The sequence below is a fragment of the Podarcis vaucheri genome, assembly GCF_965113315.1.
Source record: "Podarcis vaucheri genome assembly, chromosome: 1".
Taxonomy (NCBI): domain Eukaryota; kingdom Metazoa; phylum Chordata; class Lepidosauria; order Squamata; family Lacertidae; genus Podarcis; species Podarcis vaucheri.
The window spans coordinates 126,089,325-126,104,634 of NC_138759.1; the positions used below are offsets into that span (position 1 = coordinate 126,089,325).

Genomic DNA, 15,310 nt, shown 5'->3' on the forward strand with positions numbered 1-15,310 from the left:
AACTCCTCCTCCTACTACTCCTCTTCTTCCACAATGCCCCACTGTGCTATACCATTTCCCAGGCCATTGTCGCGTCTCCTCGGCTGCTGCAGAGGCTCATGGGTTCCCGCCAGGCCAGCTCATTCAAACTGGCCAATCTGTGGCGGCCTAGGGGGCGTGGCTTGGGGAGCGGACCTGAGGGCAGCAGGCTTCACTCAGGTCCACTGTCCATCTATTTATTCTGGCCATCGCTGCAGTCAGCAGCCCTGCGCTGTCACACTATGACAGTTCAAACTGGCCCGGTAGCAAGAATTCGGCCATCTAAACACTCAGAATAGCTACGTTTGTGTTTCCCCTCATGAATCTGCAAAAATTGGTGATGATTTTATGTCCGTAAGCATGATTATCTTGAAGACAATACCTCCTTGCATATCTATCTATACAGAATTTGATGCACATTCTTTCTGGAGGGAATAGCCATCATGGCAGCTGGCTAATGTGTTTCACAGTCGCCTGCCATTCAGTAAGTAAGCGAGGTTATCAAGTACTCATTTGCTTTCCTTTGACTGTGAGGAACCCCTGGGCTTCCACAAATGTAAATTTAATTTACTTCTGACATGCCATTAAAAACAAGGAAGAAATGAAAGAATATGTGAAATGAGCTTCAGACTTTGCAAATGTCCCTTTTTATTAGTTAATTTTCACAGGGGATTACTATACAGTTTTTGTTTTTTTTAAGGCTCTTGTTTCCTTACCGTTGGCACGTTTCCTTTGCAGTGAGAGAAATGTGGGGTGTTTCAAGAGGTGAACGTCTACATTTATCACTCTGGTTTCCCAATTTGTCCTCTGAGGGCGAATGCTGTAAGTGTGAGGCCTGTAAGGTTTACCTTTTGTCCTTGCTGAGAAAGAAACAAATTACTAAATTACTCTTCAGGTTCCCCCTGCTTTGTTAGGTCTCCTGTGTGACATGAATGGCTATGTCACAGGATAGATAAAAGGAAATACTTCTTCAGGCACTGTATGGTTAAACTATGGAAGGAAGGAATCAGTGATAGTTACCAACAGGGATGGCTTTCAAAACAGATTTTTCAAAGTGGATTAGACAAAATCATGGAGCAGAAGGCCACCAACGGCTACTATTCATTGGCTTCATCCAGCAGTCTTGCCTTATGTTCTTATTACCAATATCTGCACTACAAAATTATAGTTGTCCTGATCCATATAGGTGTCAAGCAGTTGAGAAACCAACCCCCACGGCAGGTTGCGAGGAATGGACAAGACAAGGAAAAGTCCTTACCATCTGCTTTTCTTAAATATTCACAGAGAAACGCTTGGGAATGCAGCCTCTCTGAGTAATCATAATAAATAACAAGATGAAAGATGAAAAAATATTTTTAAATAATTCCAGTGACACCTTTAATATCAACTAAATATAAGCTTTCAAGGTATGAGCTTTCGAGTGTAATACACACTTCATCAGATACTCTGAAGTTTTTAGTTTTTAGTTTGGTATTTATTAAAACTAAAATTCTTAAAACTAAAACTGCCCAGTCCCTGACAATAGGGCAGGTGTAGGGAATATTTCTGCCTTCAGATATTGCTCAACTACAACTCCCATCATTCCTGGACATTTTATGTAGGTACAGCCACACGGAGTTTGTATAGATGTATATGTGTGGGTGGGTGGGGAGAGCATGTATCATTTTTCTACCAGCTCTTTTACAAAAACCACATCACAAGCTTGTTATAAACCGACTAGCCATTAGATCTATCAGTTGTTTGTTACAAACTGATTATCTCTATTCTATTCAGCTACATTTTCTCCTAGGCTGCCATAGAACATTTTCAGTGAGAAAAATGTGCTTGTCGTTTTTGCTGGCCGTTAACTGGCTTTTGAATGAAACCGTGGCTTCTCTTTCCGGGTGCACGAGATCCCAGCCAACCAGGGATCACAGAGTTTGATGATAACACTGTGCTATGTAGCCAATCAGAGTCAACCTTCTGACAATATTGCAAAGCCAGTTTATAAGATAATGCTCCCTGCCCTCACTCTAAATGGGCAAGTATATTTGATCAATTTTGCAGTCTTCCCTACTCCCCAAAAAGAATGGAAGTGGGGTGCTTCTTCTGTGAAAGCTTTCACAAAAAGTGTCTCTCAATGTTAAACCATTTTTTTCCCCAGCTTGTGTTTACATTTCATTATTTTACTTTGCTTATAGGTTAGTCGCTTCACCTTCCTGCTGATGATTTGATAGATGAGTTTTCCCCCTGGTGATTATTATTTAATCCTTTCATTCACATTAAGCGTTCAGTAAGGAAGATTGTTGTTCTTTTTTCAGGGCAGGGAGTGGAAGTTATCCGTAAGAGGCAATTTCTGTGGCAAAGCAGGTGGGAGTTGTTTACCTTTTCCTTTTTCTCCAGATCAGGCTGTAACATCCTGGAGACAAATAATCACTTTGCTTACAGAATAAACTTGCATAATTTCAACCGGCTATAAAAACACTCAGGAATCTATTTTGTACTTGCGACTTGACTGAGTCTTTATGAATCACCTTGCCTTCATTTAGATGCTTGTTAGTTTCTTTGCAGAGCTCAACTCATGTAGCTTCATTATAAAACGTAGAATAGCAAATGACTCAGAGGTAAGCCTCAATGAGTTCAATGGAACTTGTTCTCATATAAGATTGCTGACTTTCGCTGGTAGTTTGGTAGATTTTTTCTCCTCCTTCCCCCGCACCATCTCCAATTTTTTTGGGGGGGTTGAGGAACCCCCAGAACAGTTTTATAGAGTGCAGGGGGGAAGGAGGACACAATAAATTCTACTTGCACAAGCAGTTACTTAGCTTACTTTGGATACAGTTAGTGCTATTTTCCTAGGAAAAGAGGTGCCAAAACTCACCAGGAGCACCCTCTTGTTCTCTTGTAGTAATAATAATAATAATAATAATTTATTTATTTATTATTTATACCCCACCCATCTGGCTGGGTCCCCCCAGCCACTCTGGGCGGCTTTCAACAAAACACTAAAATACAATAACCTATTAAACATTAAAAGCTTCCCTAAACAGGGCTGCCTTTAGATGTCTTCTAAAACTTTGGTAGTTATTTTTCTCTTTGACATCTGATGGGAGGGCGTTCCACAGGGCAGGTGCCACTACCGAGAAAGCCCTCTGCCTGGTTCCCTGTAACTTGGCTTCTTGCAGTGAGGGAACCGCCAGAAGGCCCTCGGCGCTGGACCTCAGTGTCCGGGCAGAACAATGGAGGTGGAAACGCTCCTTCAGGTATACTGGACTGAGGCCGTTTAGGCCTTTAAAGGTCAGCACCAACACTGAATTGTGCTCGGAAACGTACTGGGAGCCGGTGTAGGTCTTTCAAGACCGGTGTTATATGGTCTCGGCAGCCGCTCCCAGTCACCAGTCCAGCTGCCACATTCTGGATTAGTTGTAGTTTCCGGGTCACCTTCAAACGTAGCCCCAAATAGAGAGCATTGCAGTAGTCCAAGCGAGAGACAGTCCGCGGGCAGGTAGGGTCTCAGCCTGCGTACCAGATGGAGCTGATAAACAGCTGCCCTGGACACAGAATTGACCTGTGCCTCCATGGACAGCTGTGAGTCCAGAATGACTCCCAGGCTGCGCACCTGGTCCTTCAGGGGCAATGGCAATGGCACCCACGTGAGAGAACTGAATTCCAGCCAGTTCTGGCTGGAAAAAAGCTCTGGATACAGCCCTTTGCTTCCTCCATCTTTCCCAGTGACATTCGTTGATATGAATGTAGTTCAAAGAATGGGGAAATTCCTTGAACTACTAGGGAGATTCAAGCCCAGCTTCTACGCCCCCTATAGTCCCCTGCTATGAAGCTAGAAAGTAAAGGTCCTCACTTCTCCCCACTTCTCTCTCCCCCCAACCTTACAATGCCTATGACAGCGGTGTCTCAGATCGAATGTAACCGACTCTATGAATTGAAAACAGAGACATTATATGTATCTTTGTTATCCGTGCACATCTTTCGATATAACCAATTTGTTTATTAAAAAGGTTAAGCCCTCGGAATCCAGCTACAGTCTTACCTTGGTTCTCGAATGCCTTGGTACTCGCACGTTTTGGCTCCTGAACGCCAGTAACCCGGAAGTAAGTGTTCCAGCTTGGGAATGTTTTTTGGAAGCCGAACGTCCGGCGCGGCTTCCGCTTGAGTGCAGGAAGCTCCTGCAGCCCATAGGAAGTTGCGCCTTGGTTAGTGAACAGTTTCGGGAGTTGAATGGACTCCCAGAATGGATTAGGTTCAAGAACCAAGGTACCACTGTGCTTTCTTCCCTCGGGGTAAGGCTGAAGGGTACCTAACAGTTTTCCTTTCTGAGCTTCTCTCATGTGACTTTTTCCGCACTGGTCTCCCTAACGTGCTGTTTCTCTCTTGCTGACCTCTTCCTTCTGAGAGCCAGCATGGTGTAGTGATTAAGAGCGGTAGATTCGTAATCTGGTGAACCGGGTTTGATTCCCCGCTCCTCCACATGCAGCTGCTGGGTGACCTTGGGCCAGTCACACTTCTCTGAAGTCTCTCAGCCCCACTCACCTCACAGAGTGTTTGTTGTGGGGGAGGAAGGGAAAGGAGAATGCTAGCCGCTTTGAGACTCCTTCGGGTAGTGATAAAGCGGGATATCAAATCCAAACTCCTCCTCCTCTTCTTCTTCTTTTTCTTCTCCTTCTCTCATTTGCTTCAAGCAGACGCAGCCACTGTAGTGTTCTGAACCTATTCTCCATTCCCTGTGGGGCCTGCTGCCCAACCTTTTATGCTGGAGCCATGAGTATAGGCCCCTCCACCTAGACCAGCTGTTGCCATGGCACCCTCTTTTTGGCATGCTCACCTCTGTATCCGAGCCATCAGTGAGGCAGTGCAGCAACCATGTGTAACTGTCATGTTTTCATTTCTGTGTGAATTAAACCATTATACTTAACAGGGAACCTCAGAGCTCTCTGACTGTTTACACACTGCAGGGAGGGAGTTCATGAGTTCTTTGACTATGTCGTAGCTTCTGGGAGAGTGAACTAACATACCCTCCAACATTTCTTCGATGAAAATAGGGACGTCCCATTCCATAACGATAATTTTACTATTTATACTGCACAGGTCTTATTGGGTTGCCCCAGGACTCTGGGCAGCTTCCAACATATAAAAAAGCATAATAAAACATTAAACATTTTTTTAAAGCCACTTTCCTATATCGGATTGCCTTCAATTGGCTCAGGGGTTGGATAACTCCATGCCCTCCAACATTTCTCCAAGGAAAATAGGGACTTTCTAAGGAAAACTGCCTGTTGTCTTTGTCCATGGAGTTTTCTTGGCAGGGATACTGGAGTGGCTTGCCGGTTCCTGCTCCAGGTGGATCATGTTTGGTCAAAACTCTCCACTATAACCTGTTCATCTTGGGTGGCCCTGCACAGCATAGCTCATAGCTTCTCTGAGTTATTCAAGCCCCTTCGCCACCGCAAGGCAGTGATCCATGAAGGGGAAGAACTGCTGAAGGATTGATGCTTTTGAATTATGGTACTGGAGGAAACTCTTGAGAGCCCCATGGACTGCAAGAAGATCAAATCTATCCATTCTTAAGGAAATCAGCCCTGAGTGCTCACTGGAAGGACAGAACCTGAAGCTGAGGCTCCAATACTTTGGCCACCTCATGAGAAGAGAAGACTCCCTGGAAAAGACCCTGATGTTGGGAAAGATGGAGGGCAAAAGGAGAAGGGGACGACAGAGGACGAGATGGTTGGACAGTGTTCTCGAAGCTAACAGCATGAGTTTGACCAAACTGCGGGAGGCAGTGGAAGACAGGAGGGCCTGGCGTGCTCTGGTCCATGGGGTCACAAAGAGTCAGATAGGACTAAACGACTAAACAACAACAACAACAACAACAAGGAAAAGTGGGACATTCCACGATCAAATCAGAAACCATGATGGCTTCTCTAAATCAGGGAATCCACATCCCTGGAAAATAGGGACACTTGGAGGGTCTGCTATCTTGCCCTCTGCTTCTCCTGTGTCATGAGAGAGATCTTGCAGAACCTATATGTAAAAGCAGTAATCGGGTTGGATGATGCAAAAGTAGAGTGCTTTTCACAAATACATTTTCTGTTTTCCTTTTCCCTTCCTCCTCGTTGATTTATTCATTGCCTTCTAAACAACCATCTCAAGGTGATCTACACTGAAGATACATAAAAACATTCAACTTCTAATATGAAAGTACTTGAAAAAAACATGGAAGTTTTCAGGTATACAATTAAGGCAGTGCGAACCTTCGGTGCAGTATATTTTATGATTTAACTTATTCACTAATTAGGAGTAATCTTCTGATCTTCAGGCACCATGCAGATAAAAAGCAGGCGTCACACAGCTTGCAACTATTGTGAGGTTCCCTCCCTGTTTTTTTCCTTTAGTTTTATCAAGGCTGCATTTTCAAAGGATTCTGATGGGAACGTTAGATGAAGCAAAAAGAAAGAAAGTCCCCCCCCCCCATATCTGAAAGACTGTTTAACTATGCATAAATTCAAGGGGGAGAAAAATAACACATAGTTTTTCCAGTCTAATAATTTAGATTCAACTAAAAGTTCCATGAAATGTTACACAATTGTTTCTGTTCTCCGTCATTCTTTTATTCCATCTCTCTCTCTCTCTCTCTCTCTCTCTCTCTCTCTCTCTCACACACACACACACACACACACACATATAGCTGAATTGTTTTGAGTAATGATTTGCAATAAAAATGCAACTAGCTTTCATGAGGTTTCCCAACCCATTAGCTGGAACTGGGGTCACTCCATACCAATGAAGAAGTCTCTTGTAGATTTCTTCTGAAAGAAGGAAGCAATTGCTGCTGACCATGTGGCCTGTTTTGGCTATTATATTGGAGGGAGCTTGCCTATACAGTCATACGTTGGCTCCAGAACCCCCTGGAACTCGGATGTTTTGGCTCCTGAACGCGACAAACCCGGAAGTGATTGTTCCAGTTTGCGGACATTCTTTTAGAACCCGAACATCCGACGGGGCTTCCATGGCTTCTGATTGGCTGCAGGAGCTTCCTGCAGCCAATCAGAAGCTGTGATTTGGTTTTTGGACGTTTTGGAAGTCGAACAGACTTCCAGAACAGATTCCGTTTGACTTCCAAGGTATGACTGTAATAGCTTGCCCTCTGCCCCCGGAGTTTTCCTTCCTTTGTTATATTTTACTAGCTATGACTTTTGAGCAATTCCTTTCTCAATCTTAAAGCCCCCTGTAAGCTCACTCCACCCACTTTTAAAGTTTCAGTTGCCTGCTTGAATGAGTCTGGCAGCAAGTGGTAGTTTCATCCTATGGATGCTTCCCCAGAATACCACCCAACATTTCTCCGATGAAAATAGGGACATCCTATTCTATTATTATTATTATTATTATTATTATTATTATTATTATTATTGCCCTACCCATTGGACTGGGTTGCCCCACCCACTCTGGGTGGCTTCCAATATATATAAAAATATAATAAAACATTAAACATTTTTTATTAAAAAAAAACCCTATACAGGGCTGCCTTCGGATGACTTCTATAGTTTGTGTAGTTAATTATCTACTTGGCTCTGGGGTCGCATAACTCCATACCCTCCAAAATTTCTCTGGTGAAAATAGGGATGTCCTAAGGGAAAGCAGGACATTGTGGGATCAAATCAGAAACTGGGATGGCTTCTGTAAATCCAGGACTGTCCCTGAAAAATAGGGACACTTGGGGGGTCTGAGTTAAGCTCCCCTGTACATTCATAAGCACACAGTCCCAGGCCAGCAGGCAAGTGTACATACATAGGGATTATCCCCTTTTTCTAAAGGGGAGCAAGAGATTTTTGTCTCCTGATTCTCCCACCTCAGTAAAACAACCACACCTGGCCATCACGAAGCTAAATGCTCATTGCGAATAACTGTCAGATTATGCATCTGTATCAAATGGTTTAAAGAACCCTGCTTGGCTTGATACAAGTTTCCTGATCGCTCTCTTGTGGGTGATTACTTTGATTAAACACCTTTCCCTTCATTTTTATTGCTTTTTAATGTTGATTTTGCAAAACATTTTTTAATTATACAAGGGGCGAACTTTTCCTTGGGTACCCAAAACTCGGGTGGAAACATCTGCAGAGGTGGATAATATGGCATGAACTCTCGTGTGATCTCCCTGGCTGGCTATTTCCTTCCATAGTTAGGGAGTTGTGAACACCTATCTTTTGATATTAAATCCTTATTTGCATTTAACCATTCACTGAACCTTTCTCTTGCCATGCAGCCACATTAAAAGAACAACGCCAAAAAAGCTTCAGGATTAAGGCATTTGGGGGAGAGAATAAGCCTATGATTCACTTTAGTTGGAGTGTGCCCAAAAATGCCACCATTTTTTACATGATATGCAAACATAAAGTCAATGGGCATGATTCTAGGCTGCAATTGCATAAAAGGTAAAGGGACCCCCTGACCATTAGGTCCAGTCGTGACTGACTCTGGGGTTGCGGCGCTCATCTCGCTTTACTGGCTGAGGGAGCCGGTGTACAGCTTCCAGGTCATGTGGCCAGCATGACTCAGCCGCTTCTGGCGCAACCAGAGCAGCGCACGGAAACGCTGTTTACCTTTTCGCTGGAGCGGTACCTATTTACCTACTTGCACTTTGACATGCTTTCGAACTGCTAGGTTGGCCGGAGCTGGGACCGAGCAACGGGAGCTCACCCTGTCATGGGGATTCGAACCGCCGACCTTCTGATCGGCAAGCCCTACACTCTGTGGTTTAACCCACTTTTTCCAGGATCACTGCTTTGGTGTCCTCCAAAAAGCTCTTTGCCTTTCAAAGTCATTGGGCTTTAAAGAGACATTCTCTTCTACTTCCTTAAAAAAAGAAAAAGAAACTAATTATCTCCCTTCTCCAGAGTACCTGTTTCCACACACCCCTTCAAATATAGTCCTCCCCTTCCTTTCAGTGATTGCACTGCACTCATTTTCACCGACTGTTCAAGGAGCTTTCGTAAATGAGGTTAATAACCTCCTTGCCCCTCATGTGATTTTTGAGACTTGGGAATCTTAATTTTTCTTTAAATGCAGCATGTAATGTGCTGGGAAAGTGTTACAAATTCAAATGACAATCTCCCTATAAACGTTCACATATATCCTCAGGGGTGCTATTTCATTATTTCATGTTTAGGGAAGGCCAAGGCTATTCTGGTAAATGGACAAAATACACAATAAATGCCTATTATTGGCTACATTTAAGGGATAGGCAGTGTAATGCTGTGTGCGTCTACTCAGAAGTAAGACCCATTGACTGACTCCAAGGTAAGTGTGAATAGGATTGTTGCCCTCTAAACCCCATTGGCTTATTTTAATATTCTTTTAACATTAATAATATTAATATTATAATATTCTGTAGACTAGTTTGTTTCTTATTGTATTTTATGTCAATGAATTTCAATAAAAATTATAAAAACTCCATTCACTTCAATGACACTCACTTTTCAATATAAATGCATTAAATCATCATCATCATCATCATCATCATCATCATAAATTTATTTATACCCCACCCATCTGGCTGGGTTTCCCAAGCCACTCTGGGCGGCTTGCAACAGAATATTAAAAATACGACAAAAAATTGAACATTAAAAACTTCCCTAAACAGGGCTGCCTTCAGATGTCTTCTAAAATTCAGATAGTTGTTAATTTCCTTGACATCTGATGGGAGGGTGTTCCACAGGGTGGGCGCCACTACCAAGAAGGCCCTTTGCCTGGTTCCCTGTAACCTCACTTCTCGCTGCAAGGGAACTGCCAGAAGGCCCTCAGAGCCTTCAGTGTCCGGGCTGAACGATGGGGGTGAATACACTCCTTCAGGTATAAATTGTGAGATAAACAGCAAAGAAGCAGATTCTTAATGAATTACTGAAATACACAAATGCCAGAGGGGTGCGTGGACCCATTACCTTCTCTGCTACTCCCTTTACATACTGTTTTAGAAGATTTTGAAAGGGATGGGAGTTAGCGGGTGTGACTTGTGGATTTGTGCACCAGAATCAGGGATAAATATTCTTATTTCATAATAAGCAGTCAAGGCTATGCCAAACCTATTGGAAGGTTATCCCACAGAAGGCAGCGATAGCTTCTATAGGACACCTAGAAACAAAATACTGTTGTACCTTGGTTCTCAAACACCTTGGTACTTGTACATTTTTATTCCCCAACACTGAAAACCTGGAAGTAAGTGTTCCGGTTTTCAAACGTTCTTTGGAAGCCGAACGTCTAACGCGGCTTCCACTTGAGTGCAGGAAGCTCCTGCAGCCAATAAGAAGCCACGCCTTGGTTTCTGAACGGTTCCAGGAGTCGAACAGACTCCTGGAACAGATTACGGTCGACAACCAAGATACAGTCATGCCTCGGGTTAAAGACGCTTCAGGTTAAATCTTTTCAGGTTGCGTCCTGCGGCAACCCGGAAGTACTGGACAGGGTTACTTCCGGGTTTCGCCGCTCGCGCATGCACAGGCTCTCAAAATGACATCACGCGCATGCGCAGAAGCGGCAAATCACGACTCGCACACCTGCCGATGCACAGACGCGGGTTGCGTTCTATTCATGTTGCGAACGGGGCTCCGAAACGGATCCCGTTCCCAACCAGAGGTACCACTGTACCCCTGTTTGACCTAAAGAGCTCAAAATATCACCAGTACAATTCCTTTTGAAGTCTGGGGGTATGTGAATCATTGATATAAATATAAGAGTCCAGATTGCAGGGTGTCAGGGAACTGCCATTGACTCAGGGGGGAGAGGGGGAAAGCCGGATGGATTACACAGAGCCCCCAAAGATTGTGGGAAGCAGCCCCTCTTCAGCAGAGGAGAGTAACCACGCCTCCAGCGGAGAGGAGCTGCAGGGCTCGGGGGAAGCGAGGTGGTGCCAGGACACCTTGCCTGAGCAAAGCAGGGAGGAGAGAGGTCCTCCGTTACCCACGCCCTCCCTGCGCAGTAGGCGTCCGCTCCGAGAGGGGAGGCGCAGACTGGGCGTCAAGAAACTACTCTGCTGGGGAAGGTTTAAGGACTGCCCACTCTCAGATTCTGCCAGTGAATGAGCGAGCCACGGAATAGTGGTGCTTTGCATGGTGAAGGTTTCTTTGGCACCAATAACAAGGTTTTACAGCCCACCAGGAAGGGGGATGCAATGGATGGCAGCTGTTATGTCCCTCTGCGACATTAGAAATTATTACAAGATTCGGAAGGGTGATGGTGATTTGTATACTGAAACAGAACATCCATTTCCCACTCTGCTGCTCACTTGCTCCCTCCTGGGTCCTTTGAGATCCCCATAAGCATACTGATCTGCCGATCAGCCCCAGGGTAACTTTTAGGCAGTGCCTACCTCTACATCGCTTCATGGTTCCGGTCCAGAAATGTTGCCATTTTTCATCTTTATGTTCGTCTTTATTTTTCATCTGACACTTGGAGCAAGGTCCTTTTTCTAAAATGCAGTTGCCTTTGACCATTAGACTGTAGCCTGGATAATAGAACTACTTGAAAGTTAATCGCAGTCCTGCTGTAGCATTGCTTAGGAGTCGTGAATAACCTTGATCCTGTCTTGAATTCTTCATGGGAGAAGGGAAGTGAAGAGAGTTTGGAAAATGTCAGAGTATTCTCAACACATTTCACCAAGGTGGCCTTCAGGAGCATCTTAATTCTACGTTTTCTTTTCTTTTCTTTTACTTTGGATACTTGTACAGTTTAATTTGCAAACAGAATTTTTATAACAAATTTCATTTTTCCAAATCATGTCTACTTGTAAACTTTTTTTATAGAAAACCCAGGGATAAAATGAATTTTAAGTTGTGGAAGGCCTTAAATTATGTTACAGTAGAAAATACAGGAGGTAGAAGGTAACTCAAAAAACTAATGCAATGTTAGAATCAAATCTATAGCTCCTGTAAGCTACTAACACATGGTTTTAAAAACCTAATTGTCATAACAGTACTCCTGAATCTTGAGCAACAGAGTCAGTTCAGACTGACCTTGGGTTGTAAAGGCAGCAAGAAGAGGGCTATATTGCTTCAAGTACTTGATGGCTTGTTCCGCTACTAGCTCCTCTTTTTTGTTCCATTCCACAGTGCTCATTACACTGGACCAGATAATGCCTATCACAGACGTTTTCTACCCATGATATGTGGCAGCATAGGAAGAAGCTTCTGCAAGTGTCTCCACCCCCATCGTTCTGCCTGGACACTGAGGTCCAGCTCCGAGGGCCTTCTGGTGGTTCCCTCCCTGTGAGAAGTGAGATTACAGGGAACCAGGCAGAGGGCCTTCTTGGTGGTGGCACCCACTCTGTAGAACGTCAAGGAAATAAACAACTATCTGACTTTTAGAAGGCATCTGAAGGCAGCCCTGTTTAGGGAAGTTTTTAATGTATGATGTTTTATTCTGTTTTTAATCTGTTGGGAGCCACCCAGAGTGGCTGGGGAAACCCAACTGGATGGGCAAGGTATAAATAATAAATTATTATTATTATAATATTATTATTACTAGGAAGTGCTCATTCCACTGTCAACAGGCAGGACAGCCACACTTGCCCCAGTGCAGCGGCAGCGGGGAAAAGAAAGAAAAGAAATACTTTAGTCTGCTTTCTCCATACTCAAGGTTATACCCTAAAACAATACATTTCATTCCAGGCTTTGAGTTCTGGCCAAATTCACTACACTTCCAGTCTGATATTAAATTCAAGCAAACGTCATGATCTTCTTAAAAGTGTGAAGGAGGAATTTCTGCTTCCATCATCCATAAGATACACACAGTGGGAGACTGAAAGGATTCCCTCGGCACTTCATAAAGGAACTCAACATGAATATGGAAGGAAGCCAGGTTTTTGAAACCCCTGCTTTCTTCTTAATCCTTTAAAAAGCTTTATAGTATTTTTTATATGTATATAATAACAACCGAAAACTATACTGAATAATGACTTAATTATCACCTAGTTTTGTGTTTGCAATGTGACTAAATGTCTAAAGACTACCATGCTGTTCCCAGAATTGTTCAGGGCCCTGTTGTTTTGTTAATATTTATGTAACACCCTTTAAAAAGTGAGGCCTTTAATTCTGGCAAGTGGCGAACACAGGATATAAAATTTATCCCCTCAAGGTGTCAACCATTCTACTTTATTAGCTTCTTAAAAAAAAAAAATGTTGACTTAAAAATTGGAATGGGGGGGTGGAAATGCTATTAGAAGGAATCCAATTTATGAATCCAATTTATTCAGATGTGCAATATGGAAAAGCATATAAATGACATTTATTGCTTAGGTAATTACTCATTTTTATTGAATGGCAGCATAATTACTTGAACAAAGTCATATGTTCGGTAATGTATGCACCAAATGTTACAGCTGCCCTTGGCTACAGTAACTTTACTCCCCCCCCCCTCCTTTCACTGATTTCTGCATAGTATACGCAGCCCTCGTTAAAGGATTCTCTGTTAAAACCAATTGTAATGGCAGTTAGACTTCAACGGCTGTTCTTTGAACAACTTCATGCTCCACGACACCCAACCACAATTATTTCCAACCAGCGTTGTATTCAATTTCATTAGCCTGGTTAGGAAGGGCAACATTCAGCTAAGGAATCTGCTGGCTGAGAAACAAAATTCTAATTATGTTGAAAAGCACATCTCGTCTTGTTTAGTTTTCCACAAAAAAATAGTATACCGTTAAAAAAAGAAAGAAGATCCAAAAGAATTCAGATATCTATGCTGAATTTTTTTTAAAAAAGGCACTTTTTAATTGGAATGGGAATATTTTGGCCACCTAACAAGGCCAGTTTCTGAATCAGTCTTCTTAAACCAGGACATCCCTGTCTGGGAGTTCAAGTTTACAGTTTGGGCTTGTGTTGAAGGGTTTTCTCCCTAAAGCAGGGGCTCTGGCTTAATTTAGGGTTGTCATATGTCTGAAATTTTCTGGACATAGCCGGTATTCAGCCCCCTTAAGCAGCATGCAGGCAGAAATTGCTGAAATATCCAGGAAAATCCAGATGCATGGCAGCCCATGTCGGTAGTGTAGATTTTGGCGATTTCCATTAAAAATAACTTTAAAACTCGTTTTTTGGCTGAGATTTCGCAAAGAAAACTCAACAACCTTTTTGTCTGGATTATCACTTTTGGAAACATGGCAAACCTAGCTTAATTTGAACTAGTAGAGGGTTTAGTTTGTGTAGGATAGAAATCTTGACCTTTGGAAATGTGGGTGGTATGCATCTAAGTTTCAAACATACTAGACCCATTTGGGTCCATTCTTTGTAAAACTTAGTTGAATGTCACCGTTTTTTCAGAGTGAGAATGTAAGGAGGGTTTTTTTCCTTCCCGTTCTGGCCTGCATTTGTCACACGCAGCTCTTTTTCTGTCCCTCTGCAGTTCGTCTCTTGCCAATAACTGCATTATTCATCTCCTTGTCCACTGCGGTGAAATGATATAGCCATTGCATTATTTCACCTCATTCTTAATTGGGTGGGAGATGGGCTGCAATCAATTACATATCACTTGCCTACCAAAGGCAACAACAACATATACTGATCATAGTCGCTGAATTGATTTCCATTCCGGACATAGGAATGGCAACGGACACTGGCAACGTTCACTCCCTAGTTCATTTTCAAAGAGGCGCAGGTCAATTCTGTGTCCAGGGCAGCTGTCTACCAGCTCCATCTGGTACCCAGGCTGAGACCCTACCTGCCTGTATACTGTCTTGTGAGAGTGGTGAGTCTTCTAGTTATCTCCCATTTCAACTACCGCAATGCACTCTATGTGGGGCTACCTTTGAAGATGACCCAGAAACTACAACTAATCCAGAATGCAGCAGCAACACTAGTGACTGGGAGCGGCTGCCGAGACCACATAACACCAGTCTTGAAAGACCTACATTGGTTCCCAGTACGTTTCCGAGCACAGTTCAAAGTGCTGGTGCTGACCTTTAAGACCCTAAACTGCCTCAGTCCAGTATACCTAAAAGAGCGTTTCCACCCCCATCGTGCCGCCTGGACACTGAGGTCTAGCGTTGAGGGCCTTCTGGCGGTTACCTCACTGAAAGAAGCAAAGTTACAGGGAACCAGGCAGAGGGCCTTCTCAGTAGTTGCGCCCGCCCAGTGGAACGCCCTCCCACCAGATGTCAAAGTAATAAACAACTATCTGATGTTTAGAAGACATCAGAAGGCAGCCCTGTTTAGGGAAGTTTTTAATGACTGATGTTTTAATGTATTTTTAATATTTTGTTGGAAGCTGCCCAGAGTGGCTGGGAAATCTCAGCCAGATAGGCAGGGTATAAATAATA

At 43.4% G+C, this 15,310-nt stretch overlaps 1 long non-coding RNA gene across 1 annotated transcript; it reads left to right on the top strand.

The window, feature by feature from the left end:
* The first annotated feature begins 396 nt into the window (after positions 1–396).
* LOC309525448 lies at positions 397–14,258 on the top strand. The gene is made up of 3 exons (XR_014216293.1): positions 397–502; positions 2,319–2,367; positions 12,669–14,258. It is a non-coding gene; the product is annotated as an uncharacterized lncRNA (long non-coding RNA).
* Positions 14,259–15,310: the final 1,052 nt, after the last annotated feature.